The sequence below is a fragment of the Gasterosteus aculeatus genome, chromosome 2 (genome assembly GCF_964276395.1).
Source record: "Gasterosteus aculeatus chromosome 2, fGasAcu3.hap1.1, whole genome shotgun sequence".
Taxonomy (NCBI): Eukaryota; Metazoa; Chordata; class Actinopteri; order Perciformes; family Gasterosteidae; genus Gasterosteus; species Gasterosteus aculeatus.
Window position 1 is genome coordinate 22081441 of NC_135689.1, and position 14180 is coordinate 22095620.

Genomic DNA, 14180 nt, shown 5'->3' on the forward strand with positions numbered 1-14180 from the left:
AGGATAACAATGGGACGTCGGGGGACGAGAGTGTCATAGGAGAGGAGGGTGTGGAGAGTAAACTGGAGAAGGAGGGGGATAAAGAACTCTCAGAAGAGGATGATGAAGTGAGGGGTGAGACGGGGAAAATGGGAGGAGCAGGTTTGCACAAAAGTACAAAGGAGGACACGAGAAGGGAAAATTTGGAGGAGAGTGTACCGGCATCAACGAGCGAAAAAGGTGGAAGGACGCTCTCAGGGCAGTGTGTACCATCAGATCAAGAAGCCCCGACTAGAAACCTAGAACTACCGATGGCGACAGACTCGTTGCCGGCAAGACAGCCAGACAAAAGGCTGCACAGCGACTCGGATGACCCTCATCCTAAAACAGACCCGGACATGGACTTTGAGAAGGCGAAGGTTTTAAGAAATAGAGCCGAGGAGAGAAAAGCAAAGGTCATGGCTAAGAAAAAGCTGAAAAACAAAAATAACTAGATGGTATGCACTTTCATATATATTACAATGATGGCTTCCTTTGGTTTCCAAATTACCTCTCTGAATGCCAACGGGCTTCGAAATAAAAATAAACTGGACTCAACTTTAAAACAACTCAAATCAGAAATAATATGCCTTCAGGAAACAAATTGGGATGTTTCTTTACGGGAAAATGTGATCAAACAGTGGGGAGGGAAGGTCATCTCAAATGAGGGAACCCCAAACTCTTGTGGTGTGGCCTCACTCTTTCAAGCCAATATCTTCAAAACCATTAACGAGGTTCATAGGGACCGAGAAGGTAGGGTTTTGGTCGTTGATTTCTGCCTGGCAAACGATACATTTAGGCTGATAAATGTGTATGCACCAAATGGAGAAGGGGAAAGAAAACAGTTCTTTAAAAATCTAGAGAAATGGTGTAATGAAAACACGTTTGTAATTGGTGATTTTAATGTGGTCCTAATGGAAAAAGATTTGTCCAAAAACAATGTCTATAGAAATGATTCTAGTAGAAGTACACTGAAAAAAGTAATGAATAATTGCAATATAATAGATATTTGGAGGATATTAAATAAAAACAAAACTGCATTTTCAAGAAGACAAGCTGTTGAAGGAATATTGAAGCAGTCAAGAATTGATTTCTGCTTAGTGGCTTCAGGTGTGGTTAAACATATAACATCCTGTGAATACTACTTTTACTCTGGGAGCGATCACGCTTCAGTGACAGTGTGTGTGGGAGGTGCGAGAATGAAGAGGGGAGGGGGTTTATGGTGTCTAAATATAAGCCACCTGAAAAACGACATATTAAAAAGTAAAATTGAAAGGTATTTAGCAAAGGTGACACACGATATGGCTTTTGTAGATGACGTGTTTTGTTTTTGGGAGGATGTTAAAGAAAAACTAAAAAAAATGTGTATAAGGTTCAGCAAAAACAAAAACTGGGAGAATAAAAGAGAGGAACGAGAGTTAATTCTCCTCCTGCAAAACGAAATAGAAAAATGTGAAGAGGATCCAAATTATGACAGTGAAAAATATGAACTGTATAAAACCAGAATAACTGAACTAGAAAAAAAAAGATGTGCGGGTGCAATAATACGGAGTAGAGCAAAATATATAACTGAAGGAGAAAGATGCACAGCTTTCTTTCTAGGTCTAGAAAAAACAAATCAAGAAAAGACTTATATATCGAGCATTGAAAATTCCAGGGGGGAAATAGTAGAAGAAACCGAAGGCATTTTGAGAACCATACAGGGTTACTATCAAAAATTATTTGAAAGTGAAGGGATTGTGACTAGCGAAATGAATGAAGTAGTAAATAAAATAAATAATAAACTAGAAGATAACGACAGTGGGAGGTGCGAGATGCCGCTCTCACTGAGCGAAATAGAACAGGCCATAATGAAGCTAAATAAAAATAAAAGCCCGGGGGCAGACGGTTTGCCTGCCGAGTTCTTTCAAGAATTTAAGGAAATGCTGGGGCCACTTTTGCTGACACTCTATGAACAGATGGACACTGAGCAGAGGGCTCCAGCATCATTTACGGAGGGGATAGTCACTCTAATTTTCAAAAAAGGGGAGAAAAAGCTGCTTTCCAACTACAGACCGATCAGTTTGCTTAACACAGACTATAAAATATTCACAAAAATACTCGCAAACAGATTAAAAACTGTAATAAATTCAATAATAGGACCAACGCAGGCTTACAGCATTCCGGGGAGGGACATCTCAGACACCATCAACACAATCAGAGATACAGTAAGCTGCTTAAATAAGGAGGGAGGGATTTTGTTAGGAGTAGACCTAGAGAAGGCTTTTGATAGAGTGGAACATCCCTTCCTGTGGGCCGTGCTGGAGCGTTTTGGTTTTGGACCAATATTCATAAAAAGAATCAAAATGATGTACAGCGGAGCGAAAAGTAGGGTGAAATGTAATGGTTTACTAACTAACAGTTTTGAGCTAGGACGATCAGTGAGACAGGGTTGCCCGCTGTCGGCGCTGCTCTACAGCCTGGTGGCGGAGCCCCTGGCCTATACTATAAATAACGACGACCTAATAAAGGGAATCTGGACACCGGCAGGAAACCAAATTAAAATTATGCAGTATGCAGATGATGTAAATATTTGTGTGAAAACTAGTAGCTGCATAAACAAAGTATTAGACCATATAAAGAAATATGAAAGAGCATCAGGCGCAAAAATTAATACAAAAAAAACCGAGCTGATGGTCTTCGGGCCCTGCAATGTCCAAGCTGATATGTGGGGTTTTAAAAAAATAGAGGACGAAAGGAAAATCTTGGGTATATATATAGGTAAAAATGAAAAGAGTGCAACGGACAAAACATGGAACGAGGTTTTGGTAAAAATAAAAAACCTGCTAAATTTATGGTATGCAAGAGGCCTCGCTTTGAAGGGAAAGGTAATAGTAGTAAATGCCCTGATACTGTCCAAAATTAATCACATTCTGGGGTCCTGTGAGCTGCCCACTTGGGTGTTCAATCGGCTCAATGCAGCCGTCGCCACTTTTTTTTGGAAGGGAAAGGGGAATTCGATCGCTCGCAAGACGTTAATAGCTAACAAAAGGGAGGGGGGTTTAGCTTTGATTGATGTAAGTGTAAAAAGAGACGCACTGAGGGTAAAATTAATAGGGAGATTTTTAAATCCAAAAAGGCAGCTGCCCGGTAGAGATTTCCTGGCAGGCCTCCTGGCAGGGTACGGAGAGAGAAGTGTGTATAACCTATGTGCCCTCTCGCCAGCACACGTAAGGGTGGGTCTGTCGGGGTTCTACAGGGAAGTGCTGGAGGCTTGGGACAAAATTATGCCGCATCTCACACCTGACGTTAGAGGAAAGGTGCAAGTGCTAAAATTACCCTTCCTATCAAGCCCGGGGTTTGTCGGGGGCGGGAGGCCGATTACGAGTTGCCACTTAATGCAGGCAGGTTTAACAGCCGTAGGGAGTGTGTGTGGAACAAACGGCTGTTTTGATGTAGGAAAAGTAAAGGGTAAACTCCAGGCATGTGGAAGTAAATATGCACCGGCAAGAATAAAAGACATAGGGAAAATATTTGATCAATGCATGGGTCATGAATGGAAAGAAAGAATGAATGAAGTGACAGAGCAGGACAGGGCACTTGGTTTTACGCTGTGTGTTAAAGATAAACAAAAAAATATAATTGAAGTAAAAACAAAAACTTTCTACAGCATCCTAATAAAAAAACACATAGTTAAACCAGCAGCAGAAAAGGCATGGGAAAAAATCTTCCCAAAAGATAAGACAAGCTCAATATGGGTAAATCTTGAATTCAGCCTCATCCCCCCAGAGGTCTACAGCTCTGAGTTTAAGATAAGGCACCGGAAATATTTTACAGGAATTGTCTTGCACCAGATACACAAGGAAAAATTCTCAAGAATGTGTTCTGTGTGTGAAACGGAAGAAGAGGATTTTGAGCACCTTATTTGGTCTTGTACAGCACTCAGAACCTTTAGGGAATACATAAGAGAGCTTCTAACAAAGGGTTGTGGAGTAAAAATGACGAGGGGAACATCATGGGACTGGACCTGGTGTTTCGGACTGCCAAAGAATGCTGGAGGCCGGAGGATGGATATCGCCAACGCATGCCTGGCATTTGCTAGAAGAGCAGTGTTGCTGAGAAGAAACCTTGCCCTCTTCGAGGGAAAAAAAACGGACGTTGAGACTCTTTTCAAGAGCAATATAAAAGCATACTGGAAAACTATATATGCATTCAAAAAAGATCTGCTCAAGGAATGGATGGACGAAAATAATCTCTTGTTTCAGGAGGACAATGACAAAGATCTTATCTTTCGGTTTTAAATGTTTTTCTGGTGTGCCTTAACTTGTTGTCGTTGCGCACTTCTTTTTTTTGGTTTTGTTTGGAAAAAGATATGGCTAATAAGGCAAAACTTTCTACTGCCGAGTGAAGAAAAGGAAAAAAAAAAAAAAAATCCTATAATGTGATTTTGTTCTCATCTTAAAGACCCTGATTGCTGATGTTCAGAAAATAATTAAATAATAATGTATATAGTGAATATGTAAACAATGTAAAAAATGATTTTTGGAAAATGTATTTTTTATAATAAAAGAAAAAAAAAAAAAGCTCCGCCTGATCTCGTCTGATCTCAGAAGCTAAGCAGAGTAGGGCCTGGTTAGTACTTGGATGGAAGACCGCCTGGGAATCCCAGGTGCCGTAAGCTTTTTCATTTCTCTCTCTGGAAGAAATCGAGAAGGCATTAGAAAGTGACTCCTTTTTCATTATCAAAACTCCAAAACCTTTGACACATTTTAAAAGATTAGGAAGAGGACATACAGTTGCTTACGGCCATACCTCTCTGGCTCCGCCTGATCTCGTCTGATCTCAGAAGCTAAGCAGAGTAGGGCCTGGTTAGTACTTGGATGGAAGACCGCCTGGGAATCCCAGGTGCTGTAAGCTTTTTTATTTCGATCTGTAAAAGACACAAAGAAGAACTTAGAAAGTGACTCCATTTCATTGTCAAAACTCCAAAACCTTTGACACATTTTAAAAGATTAGGTAGAGGACATACAGTTGCTTACGGCCATACCTCTCTGGCTCCGCCTGATCTCGTCAGATCTCAGAAGCTAAGCAGAGTAGGGCCTGGTTAGTACTTGGATGGAAGACCGCCTGGGAATCCCAGGTCCTGTAAGCTTTTTCATTTCGATCTGTAAAAGACACAGAGAAGGCCTTAGAAAGTGACTCCATTTAATTGTCAAAACTACAAAACCTTTGACACATTTTAAAAGATTAGGAAGAGGACATACAGTTGCTTACGGCCATACCTCTCTGGCTCCGCCTGATCTCGTCTGATCTCAGAAGCTAAGCAGAGTAGGGCCTGGTTAGTACTTGGATGGAAGACCGCCTGGGAATCCCAGGTGCTGTAAGCTTTTTCATTTCGATCTGTAAAAGACACAGAGAAGGCCTTAGAAAGTGACTCCTTTTTCATTATCAAAACTCCAAAACCTTTGACACATTTTAAAATATTAGGAAGAGGACATACAGTTGCTTACGGCCATACCTCTCTGGCTCCGCCTGATCTCGTCTGATCTCAGAAGCTAAGCAGAGTAGGGCCTGGTTAGTACTTGGATGGAAGACCGCCTGGGAATCCCAGGTGCTGTAAGCTTTTTCATTTCGATCTGTAAAAGACACAGAGAAGGCATTAGAAAGTGACTCCTTTTTCATTATCAAAACTCCAAAACCTTTGACACATTTTAAAATATTAGGAAGAGGACATACAGTTGCTTACGGCCATACCTCTCTGGCTTCGCCTGATCTCGTCTGATCTCAGAAGCTAAGCAGAGTAGGGCCTGGTTAGTACTTGGATGGAAGACCGCCTGGGAATCCCAGGTGCTGTAAGCTTTTTCATTTCGATCTGTAAAAGACACAGAGAAGGCCTTAGAAAGTGACTCCATTTAATTGTCAAAACTACAAAACCTTTGACACATTTTAAAAGATTAGGTAGAGGACATACAGTTGCTTACGGCCATACCTCTCTGGCTCCGCCTGATCTCGTCAGATCTCAGAAGCTAAGCAGAGTAGGGCCTGGTTAGTACTTGCATGGAAGACCGCCTGGGAATCCCAGGTGCCGTAAGCTTTTTCATTTCTCTCTCTGGAAGAAATCGAGAAGGCATTAGAAAGTGACTCCTTTTTCATTATCAAAACTCCAAAACCTTTGACACATTTTAAAAGATTAGGAAGAGGACATACAGTTGCTTACGGCCATACCTCTCTGGCTCCGCCTGATCTCGTCTGATCTCAGAAGCTAAGCAGAGTAGGGCCTGGTTAGTACTTGGATGGAAGACCGCCTGGGAATCCCAGGTGCTGTAAGCTTTTTTATTTCGATCTGTAAAAGACACAAAGAAGAACTTAGAAAGTGACTCCATTTCATTGTCAAAACTCCAAAACCTTTGACACATTTTAAAAGATTAGGTAGAGGACATACAGTTGCTTACGGCCATACCTCTCTGGCTCCGCCTGATCTCGTCAGATCTCAGAAGCTAAGCAGAGTAGGGCCTGGTTAGTACTTGGATGGAAGACCGCCTGGGAATCCCAGGTGCTGTAAGCTTTTTCATTTCGATCTGTAAAAGACACAGAGAAGGCCTTAGAAAGTGACTCCATTTAATTGTCAAAACTACAAAACCTTTGACACATTTTAAAAGATTAGGTAGAGGACATACAGTTGCTTACGGCCATACCTCTCTGGCTCCGCCTGATCTCGTCTGATCTCAGAAGCTAAGCAGAGTAGGGCCTGGTTAGTACTTGGATGGAAGACCGCCTGGGAATCCCAGGTGCCGTAAGCTTTTTCATTTCTCTCTCTGGAAGAAATCGAGAAGGCATTAGAAAGTGACTCCTTTTTCATTATCAAAACTCCAAAACCTTTGACACATTTTAAAATATTAGGAAGAGGACATACAGTTGCTTACGGCCATACCTCTCTGGCTTCGCCTGATCTCGTCTGATCTCAGAAGCTAAGCAGAGTAGGGCCTGGTTAGTACTTGGATGGAAGACCGCCTGGGAATCCCAGGTGCTGTAAGCTTTTTCATTTCGATCTGTAAAAGACACAGAGAAGGCCTTAGAAAGTGACTCCATTTAATTGTCAAAACTACAAAACCTTTGACACATTTTAAAAGATTAGGTAGAGGACATACAGTTGCTTACGGCCATACCTCTCTGGCTCCGCCTGATCTCGTCTGATCTCAGAAGCTAAGCAGAGTAGGGCCTGGTTAGTACTTGGATGGAAGACCGCCTGGGAATCCCAGGTGCCGTAAGCTTTTTCATTTCTCTCTCTGGAAGAAATCGAGAAGGCATTAGAAAGTGACTCCTTTTTCATTATCAAAACTCCAAAACCTTTGACACATTTTAAAATATTAGGAAGAGGACATACAGTTGCTTACGGCCATACCTCTCTGGCTTCGCCTGATCTCGTCTGATCTCAGAAGCTAAGCAGAGTAGGGCCTGGTTAGTACTTGGATGGAAGACCGCCTGGGAATCCCAGGTGCTGTAAGCTTTTTCATTTCGATCTGTAAAAGACACAGAGAAGGCCTTAGAAAGTGACTCCATTTAATTGTCAAAACTACAAAACCTTTGACACATTTTAAAAGATTAGGTAGAGGACATACAGTTGCTTACGGCCATACCTCTCTGGCTCCGCCTGATCTCGTCAGATCTCAGAAGCTAAGCAGAGTAGGGCCTGGTTAGTACTTGGATGGAAGACCGCCTGGGAATCCCAGGTGCCGTAAGCTTTTTCATTTCTCTCTCTGGAAGAAATCGAGAAGGCATTAGAAAGTGACTCCTTTTTCATTATCAAAACTCCAAAACCTTTGACACATTTTAAAAGATTAGGAAGAGGACATACAGTTGCTTACGGCCATACCTCTCTGGCTCCGCCTGATCTCGTCTGATCTCAGAAGCTAAGCAGAGTAGGGCCTGGTTAGTACTTGGATGGAAGACCGCCTGGGAATCCCAGGTGCTGTAAGCTTTTTTATTTCGATCTGTAAAAGACACAGAGAAGAACTTAGAAAGTGACTCCATTTCATTGTCAAAACTCCAAAACCTTTGACACATTTTAAAAGATTAGGTAGAGGACATACAGTTGCTTACGGCCATACCTCTCTGGCTCCGCCTGATCTCGTCAGATCTCAGAAGCTAAGCAGAGTAGGGCCTGGTTAGTACTTGGATGGAAGACCGCCTGGGAATCCCAGGTGCTGTAAGCTTTTTCATTTCGATCTGTAAAAGACACAGAGAAGGCCTTAGAAAGTGACTCCATTTAATTGTCAAAACTACAAAACCTTTGACACATTTTAAAAGATTAGGTAGAGGACATACAGTTGCTTACGGCCATACCTCTCTGGCTCCGCCTGATCTCGTCTGATCTCAGAAGCTAAGCAGAGTAGGGCCTGGTTAGTACTTGGATGGAAGACCGCCTGGGAATCCCAGGTGCCGTAAGCTTTTTCATTTCTCTCTCTGGAAGAAATCGAGAAGGCATTAGAAAGTGACTCCTTTTTCATTATCAAAACTCCAAAACCTTTGACACATTTTAAAAGATTAGGAAGAGGACATACAGTTGCTTACGGCCATACCTCTCTGGCTCGGCCTGATCTCGTCTGATCTCAGAAGCTAAGCAGAGTAGGGCCTGGTTAGTACTTGGATGGAAGACCGCCTGGGAATCCCAGGTGCTGTAAGCTTTTTCATTTCGATCTGTAAAAGACACAGAGAAGGCCTTAGAAAGTGACTCCATTTCATTGTCAAAACTACAAAACCTTTGACACATTTTAAAAGATTAGGAAGAGGACATACAGTTGCTTACGGCCATACCTCTCTGGCTCCGCCTGATCTCGTCAGATCTCAGAAGCTAAGCAGAGTAGGGCCTGGTTAGTACTTGGATGGAAGACCGCCTGGGAATCCCAGGTGCCGTAAGCTTTTTCATTTCTCTCTCTGGAAGAAATCGAGAAGGCATTAGAAAGTGACTCCTTTTTCATTATCAAAACTCCAAAACCTTTGACACATTTTAAAAGATTAGGAAGAGGACATACAGTTGCTTACGGCCATACCTCTCTGGCTCCGCCTGATCTCGTCTGATCTCAGAAGCTAAGCAGAGTAGGGCCTGGTTAGTACTTGGATGGAAGACCGCCTGGGAATCCCAGGTGCTGTAAGCTTTTTTATTTCGATCTGTAAAAGACACAGAGAAGAACTTAGAAAGTGACTCCATTTCATTGTCAAAACTCCAAAACCTTTGACACATTTTAAAAGATTAGGTAGAGGACATACAGTTGCTTACGGCCATACCTCTCTGGCTCCGCCTGATCTCGTCAGATCTCAGAAGCTAAGCAGAGTAGGGCCTGGTTAGTACTTGGATGGAAGACCGCCTGGGAATCCCAGGTGCTGTAAGCTTTTTCATTTCGATCTGTAAAAGACACAGAGAAGGCCTTAGAAAGTGACTCCATTTAATTGTCAAAACTACAAAACCTTTGACACATTTTAAAAGATTAGGTAGAGGACATACAGTTGCTTACGGCCATACCTCTCTGGCTCCGCCTGATCTCGTCTGATCTCAGAAGCTAAGCAGAGTAGGGCCTGGTTAGTACTTGGATGGAAGACCGCCTGGGAATCCCAGGTGCTGTAAGCTTTTTCATTTCGATCTGTAAAAGACACAGAGAAGGCCTTAGAAAGTGACTCCATTTCATTGTCAAAACTACAAAACCTTTGACACATTTTAAAAGATTAGGAAGAGGACATACAGTTGCTTACGGCCATACCTCTCTGGCTCCGCCTGATCTCGTCAGATCTCAGAAGCTAAGCAGAGTAGGGCCTGGTTAGTACTTGGATGGAAGACCGCCTGGGAATCCCAGGTGCTGTAAGCTTTTTCATTTCTCTCTCTGGAAGAAATCGAGAAGGCATTAGAAAGTGACTCCTTTTTCATTATCTAAACTCCAAAACCTTTGACACATTTTAAAATATTAGGAAGAGGACATACAGTTGCTTACGGCCATACCTCTCTGGCTTCGCCTGATCTCGTCTGATCTCAGAAGCTAAGCAGAGTAGGGCCTGGTTAGTACTTGGATGGAAGACCGCCTGGGAATCCCAGGTGCTGTAAGCTTTTTCATTTCGATCTGTAAAAGACACAGAGAAGGCCTTAGAAAGTGACTCCATTTAATTGTCAAAACTACAAAACCTTTGACACATTTTAAAAGATTAGGTAGAGGACATACAGTTGCTTACGGCCATACCTCTCTGGCTCCGCCTGATCTCGTCAGATCTCAGAAGCTAAGCAGAGTAGGGCCTGGTTAGTTCTTGGATGGAAGACCGCCTGGGAATCCCAGGTGCCGTAAGCTTTTTCATTTCTCTCTCTGGAAGAAATCGAGAAGGCATTAGAAAGTGACTCCTTTTTCATTATCAAAACTCCAAAACCTTTGACACATTTTAAAAGATTAGGAAGAGGACATACAGTTGCTTACGGCCATACCTCTCTGGCTCCGCCTGATCTCGTCTGATCTCAGAAGCTAAGCAGAGTAGGGCCTGGTTAGTACTTGGATGGAAGACCGCCTGGGAATCCCAGGTGCTGTAAGCTTTTTTATTTCGATCTGTAAAAGACACAAAGAAGAACTTAGAAAGTGACTCCATTTCATTGTCAAAACTACAAAACCTTTGACACATTTTAAAAGATTAGGAAGAGGACATACAGTTGCTTACGGCCATACCTCTCTGGCTCCGCCTGATCTCGTCAGATCTCAGAAGCTAAGCAGAGTAGGGCCTGGTTAGTACTTGGATGGAAGACCGCCTGGGAATCCCAGGTGCTGTAAGCTTTTTTATTTCGATCTGTAAAAGACACAAAGAAGAACTTAGAAAGTGACTCCATTTCATTGTCAAAACTACAAAACCTTTGACACATTTTAAAAGATTAGGAAGAGGACATACAGTTGCTTACGGCCATACCTCTCTGGCTCCGCCTGATCTCGTCAGATCTCAGAAGCTAAGCAGAGTAGGGCCTGGTTAGTACTTGGATGGAAGACCGCCTGGGAATCCCAGGTGCCGTAAGCTTTTTCATTTCTCTCTCTGGAAGAAATCGAGAAGGCATTAGAAAGTGACTCCTTTTTCATTATCTAAACTCCAAAACCTTTGACACATTTTAAAATATTAGGAAGAGGACATACAGTTGCTTACGGCCATACCTCTCTGGCTTCGCCTGATCTCGTCTGATCTCAGAAGCTAAGCAGAGTAGGGCCTGGTTAGTACTTGGATGGAAGACCGCCTGGGAATCCCAGGTGCTGTAAGCTTTTTCATTTCGATCTGTAAAAGACACAGAGAAGGCCTTAGAAAGTGACTCCATTTAATTGTCAAAACTACAAAACCTTTGACACATTTTAAAAGATTAGGTAGAGGACATACAGTTGCTTACGGCCATACCTCTCTGGCTCCGCCTGATCTCGTCTGATCTCAGAAGCTAAGCAGAGTAGGGCCTGGTTAGTACTTGGATGGAAGACCGCCTGGGAATCCCAGGTGCCGTAAGCTTTTTCATTTCTATCTGTAAAAGACACAGAGAAGGCCTTAGAAAGTGACTCCATTTCATTGTCAAAACTACAAAACCTTTGACACATTTTAAAAGATTAGGTAGAGGACATACAGTTGCTTACGGCCATACCTCTCTGGCTCCGCCTGATCTCGTCTGATCTCAGAAGCTAAGCAGAGTAGGGCCTGGTTAGTACTTGGATGGAAGACCGCCTGGGAATCCCAGGTGCTGTAAGCTTTTTCATTTCGATCTGTAAAAGACACAGAGAAGGCCTTAGAAAGTGACTCCATTTCATTGTCAAAACTACAAAACCTTTGACACATTTTAAAAGATTAGGAAGAGGACATACAGTTGCTTACGGCCATACCTCTCTGGCTCCGCCTGATCTCGTCAGATCTCAGAAGCTAAGCAGAGTAGGGCCTGGTTAGTACTTGGATGGAAGACCGCCTGGGAATCCCAGGTGCCGTAAGCTTTTTCATTTCTCTCTCTGGAAGAAATCGAGAAGGCATTAGAAAGTGACTCCTTTTTCATTATCAAAACTCCAAAACCTTTGACACATTTTAAAAGATTAGGAAGAGGACATACAGTTGCTTACGGCCATACCTCTCTGGCTCGGCCTGATCTCGTCTGATCTCAGAAGCTAAGCAGAGTAGGGCCTGGTTAGTACTTGGATGGAAGACCGCCTGGGAATCCCAGGTGCTGTAAGCTTTTTCATTTCGATCTGTAAAAGACACAGAGAAGGCCTTAGAAAGTGACTCCATTTCATTGTCAAAACTACAAAACCTTTGACACATTTTAAAAGATTAGGAAGAGGACATACAGTTGCTTACGGCCATACCTCTCTGGCTCCGCCTGATCTCGTCAGATCTCAGAAGCTAAGCAGAGTAGGGCCTGGTTAGTACTTGGATGGAAGACCGCCTGGGAATCCCAGGTGCCGTAAGCTTTTTCATTTCTCTCTCTGGAAGAAATCGAGAAGGCATTAGAAAGTGACTCCTTTTTCATTATCAAAACTCCAAAAACTTTGACACATTTTAAAAGATTAGGAAGAGGACATACAGTTGCTTACGGCCATACCTCTCTGGCTCCGCCTGATCTCGTCTGATCTCAGAAGCTAAGCAGAGTAGGGCCTGGTTAGTACTTGGATGGAAGACCGCCTGGGAATCCCAGGTGCCGTAAGCTTTTTCATTTCTCTCTGTGGAAGAAATCGAGAAGACATTAGAAAGTGACTCCTTTTTCATTATCTAAACTCCAAAACCTTTGACACATTTTAAAATATTAGGAAGAGGACATACAGTTGCTTACGGCCATACCTCTCTGGCTTCGCCTGATCTCGTCTGATCTCAGAAGCTAAGCAGAGTAGGGCCTGGTTAGTACTTGGATGGAAGACCGCCTGGGAATCCCAGGTGCTGTAAGCTTTTTCATTTCGATCTGTAAAAGACACAGAGAAGGCCTTAGAAAGTGACTCCATTTAATTGTCAAAACTACAAAACCTTTGACACATTTTAAAAGATTAGGTAGAGGACATACAGTTGCTTACGGCCATACCTCTCTGGCTCCGCCTGATCTCGTCTGATCTCAGAAGCTAAGCAGAGTAGGGCCTGGTTAGTACTTGGATGGAAGACCGCCTGGGAATCCCAGGTGCTGTAAGCTTTTTCATTTCGATCTGTAAAAGACACAGAGAAGGCCTTAGAAAGTGACTCCATTTCATTGTCAAAACTACAAAACCTTTGACACATTTTAAAAGATTAGGAAGAGGACATACAGTTGCTTACGGCCATACCTCTCTGGCTCCGCCTGATCTCGTCAGATCTCAGAAGCTAAGCAGAGTAGGGCCTGGTTAGTACTTGGATGGAAGACCGCCTGGGAATCCCAGGTGCCGTAAGCTTTTTCATTTCTCTCTCTGGAAGAAATCGAGAAGGCATTAGAAAGTGACTCCTTTTTCATTATCAAAACTCCAAAACCTTTGACACATTTTAAAAGATTAGGAAGAGGACATACAGTTGCTTACGGCCATACCTCTCTGGCTCGGCCTGATCTCGTCTGATCTCAGAAGCTAAGCAGAGTAGGGCCTGGTTAGTACTTGGATGGAAGACCGCCTGGGAATCCCAGGTGCTGTAAGCTTTTTCATTTCGATCTGTAAAAGACACAGAGAAGGCCTTAGAAAGTGACTCCATTTCATTGTCAAAACTACAAAACCTTTGACACATTTTAAAAGATTAGGAAGAGGACATACAGTTGCTTACGGCCATACCTCTCTGGCTCCGCCTGATCTCGTCAGATCTCAGAAGCTAAGCAGAGTAGGGCCTGGTTAGTACTTGGATGGAAGACCGCCTGGGAATCCCAGGTGCCGTAAGCTTTTTCATTTCTCTCTCTGGAAGAAATCGAGAAGGCATTAGAAAGTGACTCCTTTTTCATTATCTAAACTCCAAAACCTTTGACACATTTTAAAATATTAGGAAGAGGACATACAGTTGCTTACGGCCATACCTCTCTGGCTTCGCCTGATCTCGTCTGATCTCAGAAGCTAAGCAGAGTAGGGCCTGGTTAGTACTTGGATGGAAGACCGCCTGGGAATCCCAGGTGCTGTAAGCTTTTTCATTTCGATCTGTAAAAGACACAGAGAAGGCCTTAGAAAGTGACTCCATTTAATTGTCAAAACTACAAAACCTTTGACACA

General features: G+C 43.0%; 40 non-coding genes across 40 annotated transcripts; all 40 read left to right on the forward strand.

Moving 5' to 3' along the window:
- Positions 1-4795: 4795 nt before the first annotated feature.
- Positions 4796-4914, forward strand: LOC144395849 (5S ribosomal RNA). Its single transcript, XR_013457993.1, has one exon. It is a non-coding gene; the product is annotated as a 5S ribosomal RNA (ribosomal RNA).
- A 116-nt stretch (positions 4915-5030) lies between these two features.
- On the forward strand, positions 5031-5149 carry LOC144399132 (5S ribosomal RNA). The gene has a single exon (XR_013461277.1). It is a non-coding gene; the product is annotated as a 5S ribosomal RNA (ribosomal RNA).
- A 116-nt stretch (positions 5150-5265) lies between these two features.
- Positions 5266-5384, forward strand: LOC144395850 (5S ribosomal RNA). Its single transcript, XR_013457994.1, has one exon. It is a non-coding gene; the product is annotated as a 5S ribosomal RNA (ribosomal RNA).
- A 117-nt stretch (positions 5385-5501) lies between these two features.
- Positions 5502-5620, forward strand: LOC144395851 (5S ribosomal RNA). Its single transcript, XR_013457995.1, has one exon. It is a non-coding gene; the product is annotated as a 5S ribosomal RNA (ribosomal RNA).
- A 117-nt stretch (positions 5621-5737) lies between these two features.
- On the forward strand, positions 5738-5856 carry LOC144391133 (5S ribosomal RNA). Its single transcript, XR_013455019.1, has one exon. It is a non-coding gene; the product is annotated as a 5S ribosomal RNA (ribosomal RNA).
- A 116-nt stretch (positions 5857-5972) lies between these two features.
- On the forward strand, positions 5973-6091 carry LOC144397542 (5S ribosomal RNA). Its single transcript, XR_013459688.1, has one exon. It is a non-coding gene; the product is annotated as a 5S ribosomal RNA (ribosomal RNA).
- A 117-nt stretch (positions 6092-6208) lies between these two features.
- On the forward strand, positions 6209-6327 carry LOC144395852 (5S ribosomal RNA). Its single transcript, XR_013457996.1, has one exon. It is a non-coding gene; the product is annotated as a 5S ribosomal RNA (ribosomal RNA).
- Positions 6328-6443: 116 nt separating this feature from the next.
- On the forward strand, positions 6444-6562 carry LOC144389677 (5S ribosomal RNA). Its single transcript, XR_013453818.1, has one exon. It is a non-coding gene; the product is annotated as a 5S ribosomal RNA (ribosomal RNA).
- A 116-nt stretch (positions 6563-6678) lies between these two features.
- Positions 6679-6797, forward strand: LOC144401515 (5S ribosomal RNA). The gene has a single exon (XR_013463450.1). It is a non-coding gene; the product is annotated as a 5S ribosomal RNA (ribosomal RNA).
- A 117-nt stretch (positions 6798-6914) lies between these two features.
- LOC144391135 (5S ribosomal RNA) lies at positions 6915-7033 on the forward strand. The gene has a single exon (XR_013455021.1). It is a non-coding gene; the product is annotated as a 5S ribosomal RNA (ribosomal RNA).
- A 116-nt stretch (positions 7034-7149) lies between these two features.
- LOC144401516 (5S ribosomal RNA) lies at positions 7150-7268 on the forward strand. Its single transcript, XR_013463451.1, has one exon. It is a non-coding gene; the product is annotated as a 5S ribosomal RNA (ribosomal RNA).
- A 117-nt stretch (positions 7269-7385) lies between these two features.
- On the forward strand, positions 7386-7504 carry LOC144391137 (5S ribosomal RNA). Its single transcript, XR_013455022.1, has one exon. It is a non-coding gene; the product is annotated as a 5S ribosomal RNA (ribosomal RNA).
- A 116-nt stretch (positions 7505-7620) lies between these two features.
- LOC144404021 (5S ribosomal RNA) lies at positions 7621-7739 on the forward strand. The gene has a single exon (XR_013465961.1). It is a non-coding gene; the product is annotated as a 5S ribosomal RNA (ribosomal RNA).
- Positions 7740-7856: 117 nt separating this feature from the next.
- LOC144395853 (5S ribosomal RNA) lies at positions 7857-7975 on the forward strand. Its single transcript, XR_013457997.1, has one exon. It is a non-coding gene; the product is annotated as a 5S ribosomal RNA (ribosomal RNA).
- A 116-nt stretch (positions 7976-8091) lies between these two features.
- On the forward strand, positions 8092-8210 carry LOC144389679 (5S ribosomal RNA). The gene has a single exon (XR_013453819.1). It is a non-coding gene; the product is annotated as a 5S ribosomal RNA (ribosomal RNA).
- Positions 8211-8326: 116 nt separating this feature from the next.
- Positions 8327-8445, forward strand: LOC144401517 (5S ribosomal RNA). The gene has a single exon (XR_013463452.1). It is a non-coding gene; the product is annotated as a 5S ribosomal RNA (ribosomal RNA).
- A 117-nt stretch (positions 8446-8562) lies between these two features.
- On the forward strand, positions 8563-8681 carry LOC144399188 (5S ribosomal RNA). The gene has a single exon (XR_013461333.1). It is a non-coding gene; the product is annotated as a 5S ribosomal RNA (ribosomal RNA).
- Positions 8682-8797: 116 nt separating this feature from the next.
- Positions 8798-8916, forward strand: LOC144404033 (5S ribosomal RNA). The gene has a single exon (XR_013465973.1). It is a non-coding gene; the product is annotated as a 5S ribosomal RNA (ribosomal RNA).
- Positions 8917-9033: 117 nt separating this feature from the next.
- On the forward strand, positions 9034-9152 carry LOC144395855 (5S ribosomal RNA). The gene has a single exon (XR_013457999.1). It is a non-coding gene; the product is annotated as a 5S ribosomal RNA (ribosomal RNA).
- A 116-nt stretch (positions 9153-9268) lies between these two features.
- Positions 9269-9387, forward strand: LOC144389680 (5S ribosomal RNA). The gene has a single exon (XR_013453820.1). It is a non-coding gene; the product is annotated as a 5S ribosomal RNA (ribosomal RNA).
- A 116-nt stretch (positions 9388-9503) lies between these two features.
- Positions 9504-9622, forward strand: LOC144395856 (5S ribosomal RNA). The gene has a single exon (XR_013458000.1). It is a non-coding gene; the product is annotated as a 5S ribosomal RNA (ribosomal RNA).
- A 116-nt stretch (positions 9623-9738) lies between these two features.
- LOC144389682 (5S ribosomal RNA) lies at positions 9739-9857 on the forward strand. The gene has a single exon (XR_013453822.1). It is a non-coding gene; the product is annotated as a 5S ribosomal RNA (ribosomal RNA).
- A 117-nt stretch (positions 9858-9974) lies between these two features.
- LOC144391142 (5S ribosomal RNA) lies at positions 9975-10093 on the forward strand. The gene has a single exon (XR_013455027.1). It is a non-coding gene; the product is annotated as a 5S ribosomal RNA (ribosomal RNA).
- A 116-nt stretch (positions 10094-10209) lies between these two features.
- On the forward strand, positions 10210-10328 carry LOC144398541 (5S ribosomal RNA). The gene has a single exon (XR_013460688.1). It is a non-coding gene; the product is annotated as a 5S ribosomal RNA (ribosomal RNA).
- A 117-nt stretch (positions 10329-10445) lies between these two features.
- LOC144395857 (5S ribosomal RNA) lies at positions 10446-10564 on the forward strand. Its single transcript, XR_013458001.1, has one exon. It is a non-coding gene; the product is annotated as a 5S ribosomal RNA (ribosomal RNA).
- A 116-nt stretch (positions 10565-10680) lies between these two features.
- On the forward strand, positions 10681-10799 carry LOC144389683 (5S ribosomal RNA). Its single transcript, XR_013453824.1, has one exon. It is a non-coding gene; the product is annotated as a 5S ribosomal RNA (ribosomal RNA).
- Positions 10800-10915: 116 nt separating this feature from the next.
- LOC144404044 (5S ribosomal RNA) lies at positions 10916-11034 on the forward strand. The gene has a single exon (XR_013465984.1). It is a non-coding gene; the product is annotated as a 5S ribosomal RNA (ribosomal RNA).
- A 117-nt stretch (positions 11035-11151) lies between these two features.
- On the forward strand, positions 11152-11270 carry LOC144391145 (5S ribosomal RNA). Its single transcript, XR_013455030.1, has one exon. It is a non-coding gene; the product is annotated as a 5S ribosomal RNA (ribosomal RNA).
- Positions 11271-11386: 116 nt separating this feature from the next.
- LOC144401518 (5S ribosomal RNA) lies at positions 11387-11505 on the forward strand. The gene has a single exon (XR_013463453.1). It is a non-coding gene; the product is annotated as a 5S ribosomal RNA (ribosomal RNA).
- A 116-nt stretch (positions 11506-11621) lies between these two features.
- LOC144395858 (5S ribosomal RNA) lies at positions 11622-11740 on the forward strand. Its single transcript, XR_013458002.1, has one exon. It is a non-coding gene; the product is annotated as a 5S ribosomal RNA (ribosomal RNA).
- A 116-nt stretch (positions 11741-11856) lies between these two features.
- LOC144404055 (5S ribosomal RNA) lies at positions 11857-11975 on the forward strand. The gene has a single exon (XR_013465995.1). It is a non-coding gene; the product is annotated as a 5S ribosomal RNA (ribosomal RNA).
- A 117-nt stretch (positions 11976-12092) lies between these two features.
- LOC144399189 (5S ribosomal RNA) lies at positions 12093-12211 on the forward strand. The gene has a single exon (XR_013461334.1). It is a non-coding gene; the product is annotated as a 5S ribosomal RNA (ribosomal RNA).
- Positions 12212-12327: 116 nt separating this feature from the next.
- LOC144404066 (5S ribosomal RNA) lies at positions 12328-12446 on the forward strand. The gene has a single exon (XR_013466006.1). It is a non-coding gene; the product is annotated as a 5S ribosomal RNA (ribosomal RNA).
- Positions 12447-12563: 117 nt separating this feature from the next.
- On the forward strand, positions 12564-12682 carry LOC144401519 (5S ribosomal RNA). Its single transcript, XR_013463454.1, has one exon. It is a non-coding gene; the product is annotated as a 5S ribosomal RNA (ribosomal RNA).
- A 117-nt stretch (positions 12683-12799) lies between these two features.
- LOC144391146 (5S ribosomal RNA) lies at positions 12800-12918 on the forward strand. The gene has a single exon (XR_013455031.1). It is a non-coding gene; the product is annotated as a 5S ribosomal RNA (ribosomal RNA).
- A 116-nt stretch (positions 12919-13034) lies between these two features.
- LOC144395859 (5S ribosomal RNA) lies at positions 13035-13153 on the forward strand. Its single transcript, XR_013458003.1, has one exon. It is a non-coding gene; the product is annotated as a 5S ribosomal RNA (ribosomal RNA).
- Positions 13154-13269: 116 nt separating this feature from the next.
- On the forward strand, positions 13270-13388 carry LOC144404077 (5S ribosomal RNA). Its single transcript, XR_013466017.1, has one exon. It is a non-coding gene; the product is annotated as a 5S ribosomal RNA (ribosomal RNA).
- A 117-nt stretch (positions 13389-13505) lies between these two features.
- LOC144399190 (5S ribosomal RNA) lies at positions 13506-13624 on the forward strand. The gene has a single exon (XR_013461335.1). It is a non-coding gene; the product is annotated as a 5S ribosomal RNA (ribosomal RNA).
- Positions 13625-13740: 116 nt separating this feature from the next.
- On the forward strand, positions 13741-13859 carry LOC144404088 (5S ribosomal RNA). Its single transcript, XR_013466028.1, has one exon. It is a non-coding gene; the product is annotated as a 5S ribosomal RNA (ribosomal RNA).
- A 117-nt stretch (positions 13860-13976) lies between these two features.
- Positions 13977-14095, forward strand: LOC144391147 (5S ribosomal RNA). The gene has a single exon (XR_013455033.1). It is a non-coding gene; the product is annotated as a 5S ribosomal RNA (ribosomal RNA).
- Positions 14096-14180: the final 85 nt, after the last annotated feature.